Source organism: Bombus vancouverensis, chromosome 2 (assembly GCF_051014615.1).
Source record: "Bombus vancouverensis nearcticus chromosome 2, iyBomVanc1_principal, whole genome shotgun sequence".
Taxonomy (NCBI): Eukaryota; Metazoa; Arthropoda; class Insecta; order Hymenoptera; family Apidae; genus Bombus; species Bombus vancouverensis.
In genome coordinates this window covers 8374249-8398072 of record NC_134912.1, presented here as the reverse complement: position 1 = coordinate 8398072, position 23824 = coordinate 8374249, and the positions used below count along the sequence as shown (strand labels likewise).

General features: G+C 40.0%; 1 protein-coding gene across 1 annotated transcript in view; it reads left to right on the top strand.

The window, feature by feature from the left end:
• The window catches only part of LOC117166167 (protein groucho), a 155289-nt gene that overhangs the window by 17886 nt on the left and 113579 nt on the right, over positions 1 to 23824 (top strand). The window lies entirely within an intron of this gene.

Genomic DNA, 23824 nt, shown 5'->3' with positions numbered 1-23824 from the left:
TGGTATGGGGACGGTATCGGGCCAGGGGGATAGGTAAGGGTGACATTGTCCATAAGTGTCGAGGATTGAAGCGAGCCCAGCCTTTTCAAAGTCCCTCTGACTCGTTCGGTTTGCCAGTAATTGTAACATATTCACCCCTGACGCAGTCAACCCTTATGCAAAGTTGCCTCGAACATTGTGTCGGCTCTTAAAGGTTGCCAGGATGAAACGAGCGATGTTGATGCCTGTTTGGTCCATGGGAAGAAGAGGAAGAATCACGAACCAGGAAGATGAGTGGTTCTATATCGATCTCGCCTGGTTGAAATTATGAGATGTTTGGTATGATAGGTTGGCTTTCGGCGATTTATAGTATTTGAACAATGAGTTGGGCGATTTGTTTGTCTTACGATATTTTTAAGTTCATAATTCAGCCTTTCGTGTATTTTATACGCGACTCACGCACGAGATTCAGAATTTTGAGAATTATAGAGTTTAGTTTGCCAGTTAACGCGAAATTCAATCCACGCATTCGCTGAATACGATTCAATTCTAAAATTATAAATTACTCTTATAGTTTTATACTTCCAACACTTGCTACAACAATCCTTACCAAGGGTTACAAATATTTTCCAAAATGTGCTTGATATCGAATTTTAGAGAAGCACGGAATAATCTGTTTGTTAAAGAGGGATGATTGGCGCACTGGTCGGTAGACGTAATCCCGAGAAAAATTTGACTTCACGTACTACTAATAGCGTACGTGTGTGGTTCTACGTGATTGTATAGGTGGTTATATGTACTGTAATACAGAGGTTGGTTTTGGGTGCTCGTATAAGGACGACGATGGAGGGGCAAAAATGGGGTTTATGACTGTAACAGATTAGGTGGCCGAACTACCAGGGTGGTTCTTGCCGTGCTTCCTATTATCGTAGAGCTTTTGTACCGTCATGCTTTTGTTGAAACGTTCTGTCTCTCTCTTTTTCTCCCCTGCTTTCGTTTCGAGCAAGAAAAGGTATGAAACGGACAGTGAAAGAGAGAGGTCGTTCCAGGGGTTGGGTGGCACCGGGCTACGACAGTTGGCCGATATTTGAGCTTCCTTTGTGTCGCTAAAGTACCGCGCCCCATTGGCGTAGCTCGGCTCGGAGTTTTCTCGTGGCGCTTTTATCTCGTGCTGCTTTTTCGCGGCAACTCTCTACGGGTTGGAAGCGCAAGGGCGGTTGGCGTAGACGGGAACGAGGGGCTGGAAAAGATAGGCGTCAGAGGTGGGGAAAGACAGAGGAGATTCGACCAGTAATTACCTGGTCCACTCGGAGTAGACGAACCGTTGCTTTTGGTCCTTTGTTCCGCTTCTCTCCGGCTTCTGTTCATTTAATCTTCGTTCCGCTTCCACGTGTTTTTTTAAACCCTTCCTTTCCTCCGCTTGCTCGCTGTTATCTTTCACTCGACGATCACGACGTCGACGTATAACTTCTCTCCTTTTTTTTTTGCTCGTTTCTTCTTTTCATTACCAGACAACGTTACCTTCATCAACCTTGTTCGCTTTACGTTCCGTGCGTAGTCAATTACGAAGCTTCTAAATAGAAACATAACGATGTACTTTTGGGAGGAAGAATGTTGTAAGGTGGCGGATTAAATGTACTTATTAATTGATCTAACTGCAGCTGGGATCGTATGCTTCTTGGATGCTTGTAGACACCTTTGTCAGACTAAAAGGCGAATATGTTAAACCTGTATCACTTTTTATTCTATGATAATTATATATTACATAGTAAAAGGAAATACTTATGCATATACTAAAAATTAACCTCTGTAGCTGGAAAAAGAGAACTACATGTGTAGTTTTAAATTAACATATTACGCTGCTGACAAGGTTCAAGAGCTTTATCTCCCCTTAAATCTTCTTGAATTTCTGTTTCGCCGATCAAAACTCGTGTTCTTTCGAGTCCGATTAATTTATAACCTCGCTACATCCTTCCCATCAAGGCTACTATATGAGCCGTTCAAAATCCACATTGATCAACTCCATAAATCGAAGAGTACCTACAAGGAAATGATGTTATAAATAGCGTTCTTCCAATGCGCCTTAAAATTTTCTCCTGCTCCTATCATCTTCGTGCAATAAGTAAACTTATCGTGGAAGTAAGTCATTTGTTTTTCGACAATCGAACATCGATCGTGTACTTACGTAACAAAATTAAGTAATTACGAAAAAGTGGAGCTGATCGATTTGGCTTCTCAGAGTACTCATATGGCAAATCGATTGGATTCAGCTCAGGAAGTTCGTACTCTTTCTGCACGTTGAAAAAAACTTGCAAGAACGATCGATATCGACGGCAATCATCCAAAAAGCGATCAAAAGTTAAAGAGAAAGCGATTGCACGATTCGTTCGGAAACACCGTGCGTCCCCAACCATTCCTTTATCGGTCACGAAACCATTCAGTCATTGAAAGGAGATTTACAAGGCCCGCGATACTTAACAGTTTCCGAGGCAATCAAGCCTGGTTCACGCGCACGCAACGGGGCCGTGCCACGGAAACGTTAGTAATTTGTGTTTAACTTTAATTAGCCAGAGGGACGGGGAGAGGGAAGGAAAAAGGCTGTCGGTGTCGGGTTTACAAGCAGTTTCCACGGTGCATTTACTTGGGCAACACCGAGTGCATAAGCGTCACGGGTGCCGTGTTATTAAGTTAAGTCGGGCCACACGAATGGTATGCCCGGACTGGCAGAGTTCCGACAAGCAGCACAGAGAACACACAGCTGGTCGTTGTCGTCGTAGTCGTCGCCGCCTAGCAGCTTCGTTGTCGTCGTCGTTGTTGTAGTCGTCGTCGTTGTCGTAGTCGTCGTCGTTGTCGTTGCCGTTGTCGTCGTCGTCGCCGTTGTCGTCGTCGTGGTGTTTGAGGTTGTCGTGGTGCGCGCACGTGAAAACGCGATGCAAAGCGTACGTGCAAGCACAGACGCATGCACGCGTGCTGTGTATACCACACGCGCAACTCGCAGCATAATAGATAAAGGGCGGGTAGAGAAAGCGTACGCGGACGGTGAAACGGCTGGCAAAGAGGAACGGAGAGAGAGAAACAGAGAGAGACGTGACACGATGGTTGGCACGAGGCGCGAGCGAAAACGAGGAGGTATGAAGCGGTAGAGAGAGAGAGAGAGAGAGAGAGAGAGAGAGAGAGAGAGAGAGAGAGAGAAGAGGACGGACGAGCACACAGAGCACTTATCCACGTATCCAGCTCTCTGCAGTGTGACGTTATTTCACGAGAGCACCGATCGTATCGCCTTAATTGCTCGGCGGGTTAAACTGCCGCGGCCGCCTCTTATCGACGGATCTGCACGAGTGCTCGCCGGAACGAGCGAGCCAAAGCGAGACACCGATTCAAAGGGAGAAAGATAGGAAGAGGATGGTGGTAGAGGGCTGTCTGGTGTACGGCGAGTGCATGTGTGCACGTCTCTCCGAGTGTGTCAGGTGTTTTCAGCTCGATTCACATCGCTTGGAACGGGCTGCGCTAGCCCGCCACCGGAGAATAAAAGAAATTTACCGTATGGATATGTCGAGGCAAACGTGCTGGCGTTTCTCTTTGATTTTGGGACGCGCACGTTTCTCTCCCGCCGATACTGCGCTATTGCCAAGACAATGAAAGCGACGATAAAGTTGCCTTTTCGCGTAGCGTGTGCAAGGAGATACGGGTGTCGAGACAATGCGTGTATCGCTTGATTCGTCGATGATGGAAAACGTCAAACGAAAAGACTGAGAGAACAATAGGGGAGCTTTTGTAGATTATGCTTATCTTTTTTTTATATAAGTGTACGGATTAAAGTTGTTTTTTATTTTTCTTTTTGTTAGATTGCTGGAAGGGTAATATGTAAATGAATTTTTATAAATTATAGTTGAGTTTGTTACGCGCTAGAAACGTGTAGGTTGCAATCTCGATTTTCCTTTGTTTAATTACATAAATGTCAGATTAAATAAATTAGATAAGCGAATCATTCAGAAGACAAATTGATCGACTACGTTCTCTAAAAAATTACTTAGAACTAAAAGGCTCGTCTTGATGAAATTACGTTTGGCTCGAATACAGTTAATTAACAATACGAACGTAGTATCGAACAAGTGAATAATAAAGCGATAGAACTTCCGAAGCCTTAGTGGTGGATCTACTCCTCGATGGCCTTGAATGCTCATTGATTTTGAACGGGCTACAAAATCATACGAATTAACGATTATGTCTGCGCAGCGTTTTACGAGTACGTAACTCGAATATACTCTTGCATCACGCCGTACATCTCTCAGAGCAATAATCTAGAAGCCCAGTTTCGCTCTCTTAATGCCCCATTACACGTTGCAAAACAGAGTTTCGAAGAGGTGTCTGAGTTAATGGAACTCGATTATCGTCATACCGTCACGAATTCGAATAACACGCTCTGATAAAATCTCCGTAAGAAGACAATCAAACATTCTGCTATCGAAGAGACATTCACGCGTACCTTATCAAAACCGTATAATTCGTTCGCAAGGATATAGTAAAGTTTCGCTCGTTTTAACTCGATACGTCGTAACGTGTGACCACTTATTAAATAACAAAGGTGGTGTGTCGCGTGAGTCCGATGCTTTACATCGTCGTTATAACGTTAACGATATAGAAAATCTCGCAAGAATTACAGTTTACTCGATTCCAGGGATTTAATTAATTTCATCGCCCTCGGGTTTGTCGATGGCCCCGAGCGTGCCGGCAGCTTCGAGTTCCGGCCATCGATGCTCCATTATACCGTTAAAAAATTACCAACATCGTGTTGAAACAATTTATCCACGCGAAATATTTCCGGAACGAAACAACAACGAGCTGCCCGTAAACGTGATAATAAAAGCAGAAACGCGCGTTTACGTGGGATATATATCGTCGACGGTAGAATCGATACGTGAATAAAATCCTTCATTATCGGGAACGAGAGTAGAACGAATCGCGTACAGTCAGGTAACACCGGTAAAACTATGCTCCCGCATACCAAAGAATTATGAGCGCGAGAATCGTTCCTGTTCCGCGATAGAGAGACACATGAGAGGCGGTCGTGCGATCATTGCGCCATGCATTATTTATGTCATTCCGTGTTCCGCTCACAATGTGGGTCTACGAATCAAAATGCATTGCTTATGCAAATGTCGGTCGCGCACCCGTAGTCTCGGGGTGAATTCACAGTCTGCTTCGGGGAATAATCATAATGATCAATAAGATACACCAGCGTCGACGAGGCGTGCATTGTTTCCTTGTCTCTCCGCCTCTGGATCGCCTCTTCTGCCTCGCGTTTGCTTTGTTCCTCTTCCCCTTCGTTCTTAAATCGACTCCTCTCCCCCTCCCCCCCCTCTCTCTCTCTCTACGGGGTGCTCCAGGATTTAAAAGGCAAACTTGGTTTATTTTCTATGGTCATAAAAAAATGTTATATAGACATAGATAATTTAAAGATTCATTAGAAAGTTGTAATAAAAATAGAAAGTAAAAAAAGAAAGATTTTATGATATTCAATCTTATTCACCGTACATTGAATTTGTACATCCGGATAAATGGATAATTGAACGAAAAAAGATGTATCAAAATATTATTAATACGCGTGGTGAATTAATACGAGCTTGGTGAGACGATAAATTCAATCTTTTTATCGATGTCACTTTCATATCGATAGAAGTGACGAACATTTTGAAACGAAGTACGTATTAACAGCTGTTAAGTGGATTCTAAATTTATGTTTGTCTTGTAGCAATTGCAAGTCTGTCCTCTTCGTATTTTCTTCTTTTATTATAGCTTTTTAATAGAGTTTTAAACGATCTATGTTTATGTAATATCCTTCGCTCGATCGTACCCATACAATATACTAACAAAGTTTTGCTGTTACATCTTAAGACACCTTGTACATTTCTCTCCTCCTTTCTCTCCATCCATCTACTTCTGCTTCTCTGTTCGTTGTTGGTTGCTCGTCTAACCCTCGGATCCCGTGTTCCTCTCTTCGTAGTTCATGCAAATCTTGAGGCGCATTGTCTGACGATATTAGGAGAACTGTTATCGCGTTGCATAATTTCCGTGCTCGCCGGTGTTCGCGGCTTTGCCGAGCCAGAGACTGGTAATCCGTTTGTATTCGAGCGTCGAAGCAGACGTCCTACCGTCTCTTTGATCGAAGCAACTTTCGCGGTGAAACGGCGCAGAAACTGCGAATCGTGGAATTATAAACTCTCAGCCGACTGTCGACGTCTGACTGCAGGTTGCCGCCGTTTCTTCCACGAGGGCGACATTTCACGCGTTGCGATCGAATTTCGATTTCTTGCCGCTCGAATATGAAGTACGCGGTGCACCGTGTTCCAGGTGCTGGTTCATCGAGAATCGCAACGAAAGAAATTAATACGACGCGATCGTGGAACGGGAAAGGTTGCACGATGATTTGCGCGGTGGAATCGTCGATTAAGCGACTCGATCCAGGCAGACTCGATTAAATTCAGATCCCGCCAGAGAAATTACCCGAGCACTTTCTTATTTGCGAAATTATTACTTTGTACGCGTCTCCGTGGATACTTTGTATGTAATTTATTTATCATCTTATATCTCACGGTTAATATTGCTTCATTACAACGGACTGTTAACGCTCTCGATACGATCCTCGTGTATTTTTATTTCCAACGGACGAGAAAACCATGTAAGCATGATTGTGGATCGCTACACGATCGTTCCGTTACGATCGCACGTAAAAGGAGAAAAGAGCAACAGCCGATTTCACCGTGTCCGTTTTGTTTTGATAAATGAATATCCGAAGTGAGATACTTCTACCTTTTACATTTGGTCGAACTGGTCCAGCGACAGTTTGAATAATCGATTGAGATTATCAAGTCGAGTGACGTTTAATTACTTGCGTACAGCGTCTCTCAATAAGATAGAATCTATATCAAAATATACGATACAGTAGGATTTTCGTTATATATTAGGTTGTTCGAAAAGTTTCTTTCGTTTTAGATGGAAATAATAGACGCACGATGTTTTTCGTTTTATATTAGTTTATTGAATTATGCGCGAATGTAATAATAGAAATAGAACGAAATGGAGCATATCTAATTCAATAAAACAATATAAAACAGAAATTGTCGCTCATCTATTATCACCCTACTTTTCTTTTTCTTTTTATTTGGAAGAATTTTACAATCAATTCTCATTGTGAATTATAAGTAAATTATTCTGGCATGGTACTATATTGTGTTTAATATGTATTTATCGTGTGTTTGATTCTAGTTGAATCTAATGTTTAGCTCTAAATGGTAATGTCCTTTTAGCCTGCAGATCTGATCCGTCGCGTCAAGTAATTGAGTAACTAATGGGTTGTGGTGGTTGTTAACTCTTATGTTATATCTATTACCGAATTTGGATATTTCTTCTTTGACTGTGGGTATCTCGAGGTCGCGATGTATTGTTTCGTTGGCAACATATCAAGGTGCATCTATTAAGGATCTTAGAGTTTTCGATTGGAATCGTTGAAGAATTTCTATGTTGGAATTACTTGCTGTTTCCCATAGTTGGATTCTATAGGTCCAAACAGGTTTTAATATGCCCTTATATAGCATTATTTTACTCTGCGCGCTTAAGTTGAAACGTCTGTCAATGAGCCAGTAGAATTTTTTTAATTTTGATTTAAGTTGTTTAGATTTATCTACGATATGTCGTTTCCATGTCATTCTTCTATCCAGAATCATGCCCAGATATCTGACTGACTCTTTGTTTGGAATTGGATTTATCATCTTATGAAACGAAAGAAACTTTTCGGGTAACCTAATATATATATCTTTATTGTAAAATTAAGTCATCAATTTGTTAAATAATTTGTTAAATAATTAACAGATAGGTAGATGAATTTGTGATAGGTAAATCTTGAAAACTATGAAAAGATGGAATGCATAAAATAGGTAATAATAAGATAGTTAAGCGGAGAACTTGCTGTACGAGTTTCATTGTGGAAATTCGCGTACGAACATCGAAGACCTTGACCAGCGGTGAGCTTTCGAACTATGGGAGTGTAAGTCGGTCCAGTTATAGGGCGAATGCGGTCGGCTCTGGTCGTCGGGCGGTTTCGGAATCCGCGCCACGTGTTGGTGGTTTTGCGGTGCGAGGAAAACCGCCAGCCCTCGAAGCTCTTCTCTGTCATTCTCCATTTACCCCTCTGATCTTCTGCGCTATCTTCTCCGGTTTAGCTGCGATTTTCTCCTAAACTTTCCACACGCTGAATCTCCTGCAAGATGTTCCTCGGTGTGTTTGGTACTTGGTACTCTTTGATTAGCGCGAAATTACGAATCACGCGGAGGAGTCCTTGCGGTAATTCGTATTTTGCTTTCACGTTTCCTGTAATTGTGTTTCACACATAGTTGAATAATTGGCCATGTCACGCCTATTTTTAAATTCTCTTTATTTTTAATCATCGACTCTCGATTGCAGGTTTTCCATTTTTATTAAAAAGATTACGTACATGGTTCGGTGTAATCGTAAAATCGCATGAATATTCCCAATGACGAGATTACACGCAGCGGAACATTCTCTCGCAGCAAGATACTGAAGCTTAATGGAAATTTCTTTTAAACGTTAAATAGACCTTTTAAGAGGCTGAGAATCCTCCGTGCGCATTTCCCTACTGAATTAATGTTTTGAAACCTGCTTGCTGGAAGAAGTCGGTGTATGTTTTTCAGTCACCTTCACCTGCTCACCATCATCCTGCCGATCGTGTCTCCATTTACATTTCATCGTGAAACATCTGGCGTGTTAAAAAGTTAAAACTCAAATCAAATTGGCGAGCAGGGCTTTTGCCTGAAATTACGTCTCGAAAAGCCGTCGGAGATAGCCGTATCGATCGTAAATCAATTACATCGAACGAAAGATGGAACGAATCGTACTTTTATCTATGCTACCGTAATTCCAGCTACCTTCGACTTTTTGTTTAATTATTACTCGGCAATTATGGTAATTAAATTGGCGACCGGGCGACGATGCTTTCACTGGCCGTCGCGTTCAACGCGTTAATATGTATAAAGCTCGCTTGGCCAGTCACCGAGGAGGGAAAGAGAGGGAAATAGAGAAGGAGAGCGAGGCGGCTTATCCGGAATCGATTCGTGAAATGATTAATGTATCTTTAGCGGTTTGACGCGCGTGTTTCGCTTTCACGGAAGAGGCACAGCCGGGGACACGGTATAGAGGGCCCTTAACTCGGCCGATAATGCATGCTGATAATCGGGTCTTTAGTGGACGCCAGGATCGATGGAACTAACGTAATTAGGCGCGCTGATATGCGCCACTTAAGCGTACTTGAGTGGCTGCAAACGCAACTGATTGGTTCTGTTGCCACTATCCGCCCTAATGCTCACCACGACACGCTCACCTAACCTCTCTTACTCTACCTTTTGCTCTCTCTCCTTCTCCTTTTCTCTCATCCTGTCTATCCTATATATCTGTATGTCTATCTGCTCGTGATTCATAGATAATGCACTGTGTGTGCGCCGTCGAGTTATTACAGTCGCTAACAAACATCGGACGAAAGAGAAGTGAGGTTCGTGCTCTTCTATCTTATTGGAATTCGTGCCATTAAACGTCTTGCCGATCTTCCACGTACTCAGCCGGAAATCGTAGCAGACGACGAGCTGCTTTGAGAATAAACGGAGCATCGAGACGAAAGAATAAACGAGACGTTTTATACGGGCCGATAGATTTCTCTACTGCCGTGGACGAGAAGAAAATCGCGTTGCGCGTCGTATCGACTCGACTGCCGTTTTGTTCGCTCCTTCTTCGACGCCGGGCCAGCAAGCCAGTCAGCCAGCCAGCTCCTTTTTACGACTGGTAAAGCATCGGATCTTCTATATAACGTGATGTGGACAGAAAAGAGGACAGCCAGTCGGAGATAATGAAATGGGGAAAAGTAGCGAGCGACTTTTTGCCAAATCGTGGATATCTCGTTTTCCAATATGTAACTCTCGATATTAATTCTTTTTTATCGAGCTATCAAGCTCGCCGTTTCTTTGTCACTGGAATCCTCTTTTTACCTTACAGACGTTGAACAAAACCATATATTTCGCGTTATACAGCGCGCATGAATCCATTATCCCGGCATTGATGTCACGAGCTAAATGCCAAAATACGCGCGACCCTCTCCAATCCGCCTGTTTCGACCAGATCGCGTTTCGGTATTAATTCTTTTTGTCGGAGATCGCTGATTTCACGGGGCAGTTTTCGAAGTGCTCCCAGTTCCAACACCGATCGCGTTATTGTGATTGCTCTCGATCAGGGGGGAGAAGGAAAAAAAGAAAAAGGGAGGAGATGCAGTGGGAAGTGAGGGATAAAAGGGGGACAGGATATGACGCGAGAAGGGTTTTTGGCGTTTGGCTCGGGGGTGGCTGGACTATCGGATAATTAAATCGGCCGCAGGACGTAAAGGACACTGATTGACGGGTGCCGGCTGTGCTCTCTCATCATTATTCGTCGAAACGACATAATTCGCGTTTCGCTTTTCGACGGAAGCTAACCGCATTTTCCGCTACAGCTCTCCCCACAGTGTGTGCCAGCTACGATGGGTATGTTCGTGCGGCCGTGTGTGCGTCTGTCTGTCTGTGTATGCATGTGCAAAAAATCCCTTTTTCTCTGCGTCCCTGGCCCCCGTGTTCTGGTTTTATTCGATGTAAAACGATGAATATTTTAAACCACGGCGAAAAATGGATTTTCCCCGTGGCGCGCATCCGTGCAATTTTTCCTGTGAAAAATCAGAGACGAGCGTTGCACGGCATTTCGTTGAGTACACGGGAACGTGCTCGCTTTATTATTGATACGACTGCGGGGCGCGTGTGCGCGCACGGCTCCCGTGGCAAACAATGTATGTACCCGGGGAAAATTTTTACGTCGCGTTTTAACTTGATTTTACAGGGACGACACGTATTTATTACGCCTTTATTTGATCGCGCCAATCGCCAGCGCGTCGGACGATATTGAATCCCGGGTTAAACTAATAACATTAAAATCGAAAAATCTGAATTTAATCTTTCGCTCGCTAGAGCGATCGGATCCTGGGCTTTTCAACGGTATCATCGCCCACCCCCTCCCTCCGCCCCACGTTCCTCGTCATCGAGAGCAAAGCTCGGGGAAAATCAAGCGTTTGTTTTTAGAAGGAAATTTTCATTGGGCAAGATTAACATGTTCCGCGCTACGTGATTTATCTTTGGTTCGTGGCGCGCTTGCGAAACCTTCATTAGGCGAATAAAAATATTTTTTTCTGGTGTATTCGGTCGGCCGAAAAGTTCGGAGTAGATATTTTTATTATGAATTTCTATCATTGGAACGTAATGAAATATTGGAAGAAACACAGCCTTTAGTTAGATAGTACTAAAAAGGAATTAAGAAAAAATATCGGAAAACAGGTGATGTTGAAGTTTGTGTATCGAAGAAATTTTGAATTGGAACGGGAACATTCGTTTTTAACACTTTGATTGCCACGTTGGTCATTGATGACCACCTTGAACTTCTTACAATTGTAAAAATTGAGCGAAAATTTACAATTAGGGAATTTTGAATATAACCGATAAACAGAAGATACATTGAAATAAAAAATGTCCCATTGAACAATTAAACATTTTTATTAGAATATCAATAAAAAAAAATGAGAAAATCTTGCATCTAACGGTGCACTGTGTTTGTATCCAAATCTTTGAGGAGTAATCTACAAATATTATTATAAATACAGCTGAAAAAATAATCGTAAGTGCTGCTTTATAATCATATAATTGAGATAGAAGTGTGCACATGGCTTACTATTATATATAGAATGAGCAAATATTGTTTACTAATATCTTCTACGCGTTTCAACAGTATATTTCGACGAAACAAGGAATGCGGATGGTTTGTTGAAATAAACGAAGCCTTGTTATAATATGTCGGTATCAATTGTTACCAAGGCGTCACCCGTGACCATCAATAAGATAAACGATCCATTGTGGAAGAATGCTGTCTTACATCATCGATTTATTATTATTTTTCCATTACATGCTTTGAATAATAAAAATACTACCGTGGCGTCCTGAGCGAAGCATGTGATTTCGGCGTGGCAGTCAAAGTGTTAATACTCGTTATTATCTATTTATTGTCGCTTTTTGGCTATTATTGTGGTAATACTTGTTCAAAAGACTTTTTAGAAGTCTCTAGAAATCGTTTGAGAGAATCCATTATCGGAAAAAAAAGTTTTTCCAAAGTCAGATTATAAACGATAAAAAGCGGTAATCGTAACAAAATCTTCCTGAATTTTCGTTATTAATTTTTCAAACAATCTAACAATATCGTACGTAGTACGAAATAGATGTATTTTTAAAATAAATATTTATACGATTTCTATATATATATATCGTAACGCGAGTTCTCCAACGAAACATTTAATTTCATCGTAACACGAAATCTGCTTAAAGCTGCATTTCGCGTGTTGGCAGTATTTTTATTATATATCGTAGAGATAATGGAGAAAATGTTTTATTACATTTTTATCCAGATAACAGTGCATGAATTTAACGTTAAAGGCTATCGTAGATCAGATAACGTGGAAACTTTCACTCGACCTTCCGATCAATTTAATCGCCAGCAAGGATCCAGCGTTCTGCGCGTTTTTGGTTCAAGCAAAAAATATTAGGTTGTCTGAAAAGTTTCTTTCGTTTTGTATATTTTTTGTTTTATATTAGTTTATTGAATTATGCGCGAATGTAATAATAGAAATAGAACGAAATGGATCATATCTAATTCAATAAAATAATATAAAACAGAAGTTGTCGCTCATCTACTATCACCTTATCAAACGAAAGAAACTTTTCGGACAACCTAATATTTCCGTATAAAGTACACGGTATATTTAAAACACACGGTGGTGGATACCTGTAAATGGAAACACGGCAGGCCGGTTTTTGCGCCTAAAATGGCAATTATAATGTAGCGACGCGAGCTCGCCATGTACCAGGCGAAATAATAAAGAACGTGAAATTCTAGAAACGACAGGGGAGAAAAAGAGCCACTTATGGTCCAGGTAGATGAAACACATTTCGTGGAACTGGTATTAACGTTGGCTGAAAGTGGACGAGTGTTTCGTCAGAATATAACGTATATTTCGGATAGGTAGAAAGTTTTATTAAAATATTGTTTCTATGCTCGTGAAACGTGTACACGTACGCGCAAATGTAAAACTGTAATTTCTGTACACGCAGATTGCAAAAGCTGGATGGGAGGCAGTTCACTTTTACTTGTCGGGAGTAATATATGTAACGTTTAACAGCATCAGACATGAAATCTTAATTAGACTTGTGTGATACGCGGTGTACTACGGTAGCCATTTCGATAAAAAAATTTGAAGTATGAAAGCTGTGTTTGAGTATCTGCAAAATACACAAATGCAAGTTTGTTTCGTCGCAAAGAGAAATCGTAGATAATGAAATTGAGATTGCTTCAGGTTTCTGATATTTTTGCACTTATTTGCCGTTTATTCCCGTGGGAATTTCACTTTTCGTTAGTAGAATAATCGAATAATTCAGTCATCCTTGAGATTCTCGTACAAACGTTATTAGTAACGAAGTATGCATAATCATGTGGGAAACATACACTTTTAGAAATACAACTGGAAATATTCATATACATTCGAAGTAGCTATGAATTTATATGAAAATACCTGGAAAAACTCCACGTTCCTTTTATTAAACTTTTTCCCAGCATTCTCCGTACCTTTTTATATTCCACAACTTTTTTACACCATATCCTCCGCAAAATCCAAACATGTACCACTGTTGAATATAATTACAATTTCGGCATCTGGCGCAATTCGATTAAAAGAATAATATCCTTGACATATTTTGAAAGTTGTCATTTACGAAGAAGAATGTTCGTCTACTGTCAAATTCGAGACTTGTTATCATAAGCGGCATCAAATATATCGTGAAATTTAAGCTAAAATAAGAAACATGTACGTGCCCATACCTTTGCATTGTTTTTTAACATCCCAACATCGTACAAACGCGCAATAGTCATTTAATTGACTGTCTCTGTATGACCAATTTTCATCCACCTTCGGTTATTGCCCTTTCATTTACGCCAATTAATATCAATTATTACTTCTATCAACGCCTACTAATTCTATATAATTATCAGAACGAAGCTTCAAAGCTAAATGAACAAATCTGAAGTATATTTTATATATTTGTACCTATTAATTTATTACTAAGTCATTAGAACACTAGAACTACCACACCAGTGAAATTGACTGATTTTAGAATTTTAGTTTAAAATTCCTACTTCATGTTATATCTTTTTTCCGCAATGATGTAATGACTTTCGCAACGATAACTAAACGAATAATATAACGAATTTTATTTTGTTTTTTATGTATTCAAACTGAAAATAATTTTGTATCAAAGCTACTTATACCAATACCAGTCAAAGTGACTGGTACTTGTCAAAGCGTAAAAGAATCCTGCAATCTGTTTATCGAACACCAATTAACCGGTTTCCTCGTTTTGTACAACTTCCCACACGTTTTTAAAATTTTTACTGCGTATCATTCAATATGATATCAGTTGCCAGAAAAATTCCGAATCGATCACTAGATACTAACACTAGAAATACCACACCGATCAAAATAACTGGTTCTGCAATTCTTTAAATGTGTCAATTCTAGTTTAAGGATCATGGTCCCAGATGGATTAATAATACTAAAAATCTACTACATAACATGGAATTCCTTTTGTAAGAAAGTAATAAATCAACAAATATACAAATATTCTATTATTATTACACGAAGATGGTGTCCCGCTGGGGGTAGCCACCCACATGATAATCAAACACCCAAAAAATTCTACCAAATGTCCAAATTGGACAAATTGAATGTAAACAACTTAAAAAAAAAAAAAAAAAAAAAAAACATTGGTCATATATAACCGGCTACGGTTTCTCCTGTGACTCCACGGTTGGTCATTGGTGATCTGTGCGCTTGAACTTCTTACAATTGTAAAAATTGAATGAAAATTTACAATTAGGGAATTTTGAATATAACCGATAAACGGAAGATACATTGAAATAAAAAATGTCCCATTGAACAATTAAACATCTTTATTAGAATATCAATAAAAAAATGAGAACAAATCTTGCATCAAACGGTACACTCTGTTTGCATCCATATCTTTGAGGGGTAATCTACAAATACTATTATAAGCACAGCTTAGAAAATAATCGTAAATGCTGCTTTATAATCATATAATTGGAGTTAGAAGTGTGCACATGGCTTACTATTATATATAGAATGAGCAAATATTGTTTACTAATATCTTCTAGGCGTTCCAACAGTATATTTTGGACGTTTTGCTTACGACGAAACAACGAATGCGGATGGTTTGTTGAAATAAACGAAGCCTTGTTATAATATGTCCCTATCAACTGTTACCAAGACGCCTCGGTTGATCACCCGTGACCACCAATAAGATAAAGAAGAATGTTGTCTTACATCATCAATTTATTACTATTTTGCCATTATATGTGGTGCACTTCACTCTACCTAGACCAGACCACACACCGCGGGCAAGATGGGAACCAGATGTCCGCTCATCCTTACTACGTACCCTCAATAGTCTTAAGGACCCATCATAAATCTCAGGAATTTTCCAGCTAAGGTCCTTCAGACCGAACAAACATCTCTTTACTGAATCGTTTCTAAAGCTTATTATTTATTACGGGAAGATAGGGGAAAGTTAGTTTCTTTCACGTATGATACTTCACACTAGCAACTTTCTATCGAGGGCGGCTAAGACCCTTCCTAGTCCACCAATCTTCTTTTATCCAATCAGAAGCAATGTCTATTGCCCTCACTTTCCTAACCAAAATTGTCATCAACAAATCCGATGGTCCCTCGCGTTAGACACATCCATCACTAGCTTTCCTTCGACACAGCATCGTCTCTTTACTTCACTTATTCTTCATCGTTAGAATAGTCAACATGTCATTACCGGGTTTCTATCCTTAGATCAATCACTTACTTAACTTATACATACGTATCAATGTAATTATCTTCTTTACAAAGTTGTTGGAATAAACATTAATTTATAGCTGTTAATTCAGCGTAACCTCGTTTGAACCACCCCTATTATCGTAACAGAAATAAGGGGATCGATTCGTGGCGTCGATTATTTAATCGTAACGGGAATTTACGACTCTCGTTGACGTGCTTTCTCGGGATCGCGTCTCTCCGCGAATGGTCGAAAACACAATATGTTTTGAATAATAAAAATACTCCCGTGGCGTCCTGAGCGAAACATGTGATTTCGGCGTGGCAGTCAGTGTTAAATTTTTTTTTATTTATTTGTTTAAATTTTACAATTTGTCCAGTAGGACATTTGGTAAAATATTATAGCGGTATACTAATATAACTTGTGGGTGGCTACCCCCAGCGGGGTACCATTATCGTGTTCATTAGGTTATATCCTTTATGAGATCTGTTGGGTGTTTCCTTTTTAATCTTCTTTTTATGCTTGATGTGTCGACTGTATCCACTGCCAGCCGGTTTGGGCGCGTTGCTATTCCTTCTCTGTACCTTCTTGCACTTCTGTTAATCTCCTCCTTGACCGTTGGTATTCCCAGGTCTTTCCGAATGTCCTCGTTTCTAACGTACCATCGCGCGTTTACTATTGTTCTGAGTATTTTAGATTGCATTGCCTCTATTGTGGTTATATGGCTCATTGCTGCTGTTCCCCATAGTGGTATTCCGTATGTCCAGATTGGTTTTATGACCATTTTATATATTTTTAGTTTGTTTTCTATGCTTAGTTTGGACAGTCAGTGTTAAATGATCGCAAGAATCCATGAAATTCAATTTCCAGCAATTAAATTCAATTCTATAAATTCAATCGCTTCTTAGCCGTGCATTATTGTACATTCGCCTCGACTAAGACTACAAACCAAAACCCCATTCAAGAGTTTTACTTAAAGCGTATTTCATATATTTCCGTTAATGCGAAAATGTATGTATTTTACATAATCTGCGCTAAATCATCGTCGAAATGGAAGGAAACCAATTTCAATCGATTAAATCCACCAGGGATATTTACTCACTCGAAGAGAGAGGTGTTCGTAATCGTCGGGGATTGGGCTTTTCTCGGTGCGGTGCGCGCATTATCACGATGCACGTCGGCGGAAGCTCGTGCCGTTAAGTATAGCGTCGAGCAAGCGTGGACGAGAGAGTATGGGTGCTCCGCGGCGAAAGCCAATAAATTAATTGGATTGACCGCGGGTGGCTTTGCGCGGACAAATGGGATCAACGATTCTGCCGATCAGCAGCGCGCGTGGCTACGTCAATTCTTGCGAACCTCGAGTGTCGCTAACCCGCTCACACTCGCACGCTTGTTCCTTCGTACGTTCGGCTTTTAAAAGGTGGCCCGCTAACCGGATGCAGGTATTCTGATGCGTTTACACGTGTCTGATATCGCTTAAAAACATGTTGGTATGAGCGATCTGCCTCGTGTACTCGGCCGTTCGAAACGAACAATGAAATGCACGACAAATAAGATACGCAACGTCTCGTTTGACGGCTTCGTGACAACCAGCGCGACGCCAGGCACTGGCAAATATTACGTTAACTTGATAAGTGCGCCTTATCGATTCGAGAAAAGTCACAGGGGTTGTTTCCTGTCATAAACGACGTATCGAGTTTTATCGTGCTCGCTGCTTCGCCAACTCTTCACGCTTCGTTCTACTCGCGAGAAAACTCTTGTCGCACACGCTGTGATTTAGGGGAGTGGTTTGGTCGAGATAACGCTGTGTGGAAGGCTGTCTCGAGGAAAAATCAACCTCGATAAGTTGTTCTCTAGTTCGATTATCGAGAGAATACTTTGTTCGTTGTTTCTCGATTTTAGCTATGGCGGCTGTGGAGTAATAACTTGCTTTCGCTATCTACGAATAATTATTATTACCATAAGTTCAATAATAGTCAGTTACAATAAGTTTAATAATAGTCCCAGACCGATATTTGATATCTCCTCTTTGTTTTATTATTAGTCGAATATCGAGTTACCAAGATTTCTAGTGTACAAATTCGTCGATTTAAATATATTTTCAAATATCACTGTCTCTGGTATATACGCACTTCCACAGTTGAATATTCTGCACGCTGATTCTACACAAACTCTCAAGTATGTACAACCGATATCTATCGAACCAGAAAATTCTCGTAAAAAGAGAAACACAAGTTCTTCGCATTTGCAGAAACGTTAATTACCTCACATCGCATTACTCTTTGAAATCTTCTTTTTACGCGCTAGCAAAATATCTCTATCATCTCCATCATCGCCGTCCATACTTTTAAGTTTGCACATTTTTTATTAAACTTGTGTTGAATAAAGCGTATAGACTCTCTCTCTCTCTCTCTCATCCTTTCTCTGAGAGAGAAACAGAAATTGATAGGATAGGGGAAAGGGTAGAAGAGAAAGAACATGATATATATCGAGTCGCGGGAAGCAGATAGAAGAGGTGGAGGTGTAGAGGTGGAGAACTATTTCAGCTTTTACGAGGCCGTCGTGGCGTATCCGTTTTGCGGGGTACGACGTGCAAAACGATCGATAACACGCTCGTAACGTTATTACCGACAGGTATACGGAGGTGGGTAGCAGCGGTACTACCGGTAATAATGTGGCTTTTACGGTCGTGGGCGCTGGTACAGCTGCCGCCAAAGTCGGTAAGCGTGGGTTTCCATCGGGCTCTCAAATGCCGGAGCAGCAACCGAATTTGCGCCACTATTTCCGCCGTTCCTGACACTCTCTCGCGCTCGCTGTTTCACCAGGAATAAAAGCTAGATCCGGGATACGTGGTGTGGATCTTTATCGATCGCGGAAAGGACGACCGTTGCGAGACAACTCGAGATATCTTTGGTCGCTGCGGAAAATCCGGCTGACGTGTCGCCTGAAATGTCGTTTCGCTACACGTTTCCTCCTTTGAATTGTAAGCACTCGTTTCGAAGCTTTCCACGAACAATGTCACAAATTTGAGGCTGCAATGTAAATTTCATGAATCACCGAATACAAACCTCTCGTGTTGAAATATTTGAAACTGTTTCGGCCTAGAATATTTTATGTTCGTACTGTGTACTAACCCTTTCGACACGAATTTTTCTTTTAACAGTAACCGCTTAATGGTAATTACGTTAATACGTAATGCTATATAATGCAACAGAAATTTGAAAAATGAGGAAAAGATAGTTTGAGATTCTCATTTATAGTAGGATTGTAGTAGGTTGTCTGAAAAGCTTTTTTCGTTTTATGAGGAAATAATAGACGCACAACGTTATTTTGTTTTATATTATTTTGTCGAATTACGTACAATCCATTTTGTACTGTTGAGGTAAACATCGCGACATTTCACAGACTTGGTTTCACCTTTGTACGAAGGTGCACTGTTGTAAAAAACAAGAAAGAAAGACACTTGCGAAAGAAAGACACTTTCCGGACAACCTAATGTATAAATCTTGATTACAACAATTTTACAATCTTTCTAAAAGTTATCTTAGCTATCTGTTGTCTCATGAGATTCAATAGGGTTAAGATAGCTACGCACTGAAACAATGTGTAAAAATTACGCAAACGTGACTTTATCGAGCAAACGTGCCTAATAGATCGCACTTCAAATCTCACGATATATCAGCGTTTCTTAAACAGATACTACCAGCCATACAAAGAGGAAACTGAAGAAGTTTCCGAGTCTCTCGACGATTATCTTCATTTCTTTTCCCTCTACACCTTATTCTTCCTTTCTACCAAAAGTCTGTGAATTATCAGTAGACTTAGATTGTTGGATGCCGCTAATTAATGACAATTACCGGACGACTATACAGGCTGAAGTCGAGACGATTATCCTGGAAAGGGTAGCAGCGATAGTCGGTTGCGTCTTTACACTCGACGAGGCAATATCTGGCGCAGGTTTTACGAGAAACTTCTCTTCCGACGAATATTCGCTGGGGTAGGAAGAAACAATGTTTCTCGCGGTCGACGAGAGTCGATTTCTATCTAAAGTGTTTCCTCGAGTATTTTTTTCCTCGCGCTTCCTCGCTCTTACGAGCAAGCTTTTACGAGCTGAAATTGTCGGTGGCGAGGAGAGCGAAGCGAGGCTCGCGCGTACACGTCTATGGGGTACGCGCAGGTTTAAACTGCAGGCGTAATCAGCGAACGGAAGCCAAAGCAGCGGCACGATTTCCGCCGCTTATGCCGGCTGCGTTCGTGTGTGCATGCCTCGAGGCGGCTGCTTACGTGGGCCGTGACAAGTGCATCCGGCACATCGAAGTATTACCGTTTGTTCCGTACGCAATCACGACGTCCGATTACGCTTCGAAAATACTCGATTCCCATCTAAGCAAGTCCGCGCCGTTCATACGCGTGTTTGCTAGAAAGCTAACGGAAGATCCGGACTGTCGCATAGCGTCGTCGTAAAATTAATTAGGAGTGAAATAAACCCATTAAGCAGCGTTATATTATCATAAATACCTTAAATTGTAGAATCAGATCGTGGAATCTATGTGGGTGAAACAGCGATGGAAAAGATAGTTCGTTAATGCTCGGGGTACCTTTTTCATAGTCACAAAGTTGAAACACGGAAAAGATTATAATTGCATGGTTGACACGAATGCATAAATTGTTTCACAGCGAGATAAACAATTTATTTAAATTCGTCTATGGTCGCTTAACTTTGAAACGAAGCTGGGCAAATATTACTTCAAACAGGAAATAGTAAATAGCTTTTTTATATTAAATCAAACGAGTATTTTTAAGAATAAAATATTTTATTTGTTGGAACAAGTTTTTGTAATAGTGTTTACAATTGTATTTTATTTGATAGTCAAACTAGCGAGGAAATATTTTATTTATGTTATCCTATTTCCTCTCTTATTCGTAATAATAAAATATTATTCACAGAAATATCAACGTCTGCTCAATATCCTTTTTATATGATACAAGTAGTTTCCTAATCTCTTGGTACTTGATTTTTTTGCTATTGTTATGTATGTTTATCGACATAACAGGCCGGATACTCATTGTCAGTTTGACATTGTTACCAGATAGTATTAATTAGTGTTACTTTATCTTTCTGTCGTTCAACTTAAAAAATTACTTCAACCGCGTTTTAAATAATCATATGCGAAGATCAGACCTCGTAAACTGAAGAAATAGATGCAATTTTAGATGAAAATGATGGCGAAATTCCAACAATCTTAGATATTTTTCTCCATTAAAGAGCAAAATTCGTATAGTACTGGCGTTTTGGCGGAAAGAAAAAGTTGTTTGTCGAAGCAAGTCTAAGTATTACAACCAATTTTTTGTTACATCTGCGTACTTATCATACAGATTTATTATCAGCGTATATATATACGGTATAGAAATGGTCGCAAGAGTTTGATATAGATACGAAAAGATATAAACGACGTAACTAAGGGAATCATCGTAAGAAGCAAACGAATTAATTAAGTAAAAACGGAAGACGCAATACTCGATTACATATGTGGCGATGGCAAACTTTTTACGACAGTGGAAGAATCTGAATTTAAATAATTAATATCCGGACTCAGAAAATTGAAATCAGAGGTGAAGTGTATGTGCCGTAAAAGTCTGGTTATGAAAATTGTGTACAAAATATAAAGATACGATAGGAAATATAAAAGAAGAAATATGAAAGACTTAGAACGGATAAAATGTGTCTGTACAACCGCTGATATATGGTCTTGCTTTCGGAGAAGCTTTATCGGCATGACTGTACATTGGATAGATACAAATTTTAACGTCAGTCGAAGGCTATAGTTTACTCGTGATTAGAATATCCTCACACACACGCTCGAATTGCTGCCATAATCGTGCATCTACATAAACGATTTAATTTATGTTCTAATAAAATTACGTATACCGTTACGGATAATGGAAGCAATTTCTACAAAGTTTTTAAAAAATTTCATTATAATATTCAGGCATTTGAGACTGCGGAACAAGCATCGGAACAGGAACAAACATTAAGTTTCTGCAGTGTGGATGATATTTTGAATACAGCAGATGCTGAAGATAAGTATCATAATATTCATAAGCATCGTAGATGTTGTAGCCACACGCTGACTTTAATTGCTACTAAAGACTCGAATAAAGTTACCGAGGAACATTTCGGTTATAAAAAAATGTACGAGTCTGCCATGTTAAGATGTTCATGATTCTGGCACAAAACTAACAGATCCGGATCAAAAGCAAATAACACGATGCCCAATACGATGAAACTCACTGTACGACGGTATAAGAGAATCACTGAATGCAGAATCGAAATATTCGATATACCATCATTCACCTTCACAAACGTTGAATTCCTAAGAGAATATGAGCGTTGTATGCGACCAATTGCCTATGCTTTGGATAAACTGCAAGAGGACAATGTCTATATGGTCGGCATTCCTCCGTGGATTTTGGCTGTAGAACATAATTTGCAAGATAGCGGGTCGTAGAGAATGTTGCAGAAGCCTTGAGATATTGCGAACCCTTGAAACTTCATTTGATATCATGTTTGACAACTCGGTTTCATCATTCGTACGATTTTTCAGAGAGTGCAAACGATTACATAATTGCGACTGTTAGTCATCCAGTATGGAAATTACGGTGAGTTTCAGACGATTTAGTGGAAGATAGACGCAATTACATTAAAGAAATAGCGTTATAAGCTTCGGAAGATGTAGCAGATCCTGATAAGCAAAATTAATGTTTTCGCATAGCAAAGTATAAGATACGACAGAATTAGATGATTTCTCTTCAAAACCTGGTGAGGATATTGCTGATGATGATTGTAACTTAGGTGATAATGATTCATGAATTCAAAATATCACGAAATATAAATATACGAAACAATTATTTTAAAAATATAATACAACGATCCCATCGTCTTCCATAGTTGAAGGATTGTGTTTAGCCTCGTTTGATTAAGTTTGTGTCAGCGAAGGAGTAGCCTAAACGACGAAAATGTTGAACGATGCACCCTGTTACACGCAAATAGTCATACTAGAAAAGAAAAATAAATCTATTTTGACGATATTATGGTTTCTTGCGTTTTAGTATCACTTCTTTCCTCCACCTGTTTTCATCGTCAAGATATTTTAAAATATCTTATTTTATGTTTTACAGTATCGAAATAAAAAGATTTTATTTCACGAAATTTCCTTGTCTATTTAAAATAGTATTTTATTTGGATCATCGAACAGCGATTACTCGAAGTGTAGCATTTGACATACTTTTCCTCTAAATTTTGCCCAGTTTTGCTTTGAAAGGATTAAAACAGAATAGAAGTTACGGTTTCATGTACAATATAATTCTCACAGTTTCTTTTTGAGCAACACTTTCCAAGTTGTAACTTTTATAAAGACCTACTAGGTGGCTTGAATTTTTCTGGGGCTCAGTAGAATATAAGATGTTATCGTAAATAAAATTACATTTTTGCAAACTTTACTCCGGATATTATAACGTGCGTTTATTGTTAAAAATCCGTCTCAAAAGTTTTCAATTTACTACTTCGCTGTATCTCTAGCCGATCTACGAACACCACCTTCGATAAAATCATGACAAGCCTCTCTCGTCGTCTATTGATCAAATTCACATCACTGTTTTCACGCGATCTATTTGACTGAGCTTTTCGTCCAATGAAAATTCGAGACACGAGGAAATATTTTCCTGACTCTCTCCCCGTGTCGGCTTCGGGTTCGCTCGGTTGCAAACAAGATCAAGCAGAGTCGTTTAAGGGTAACCTTTTAGTCATCTACCGCTTCCAGGGCTTC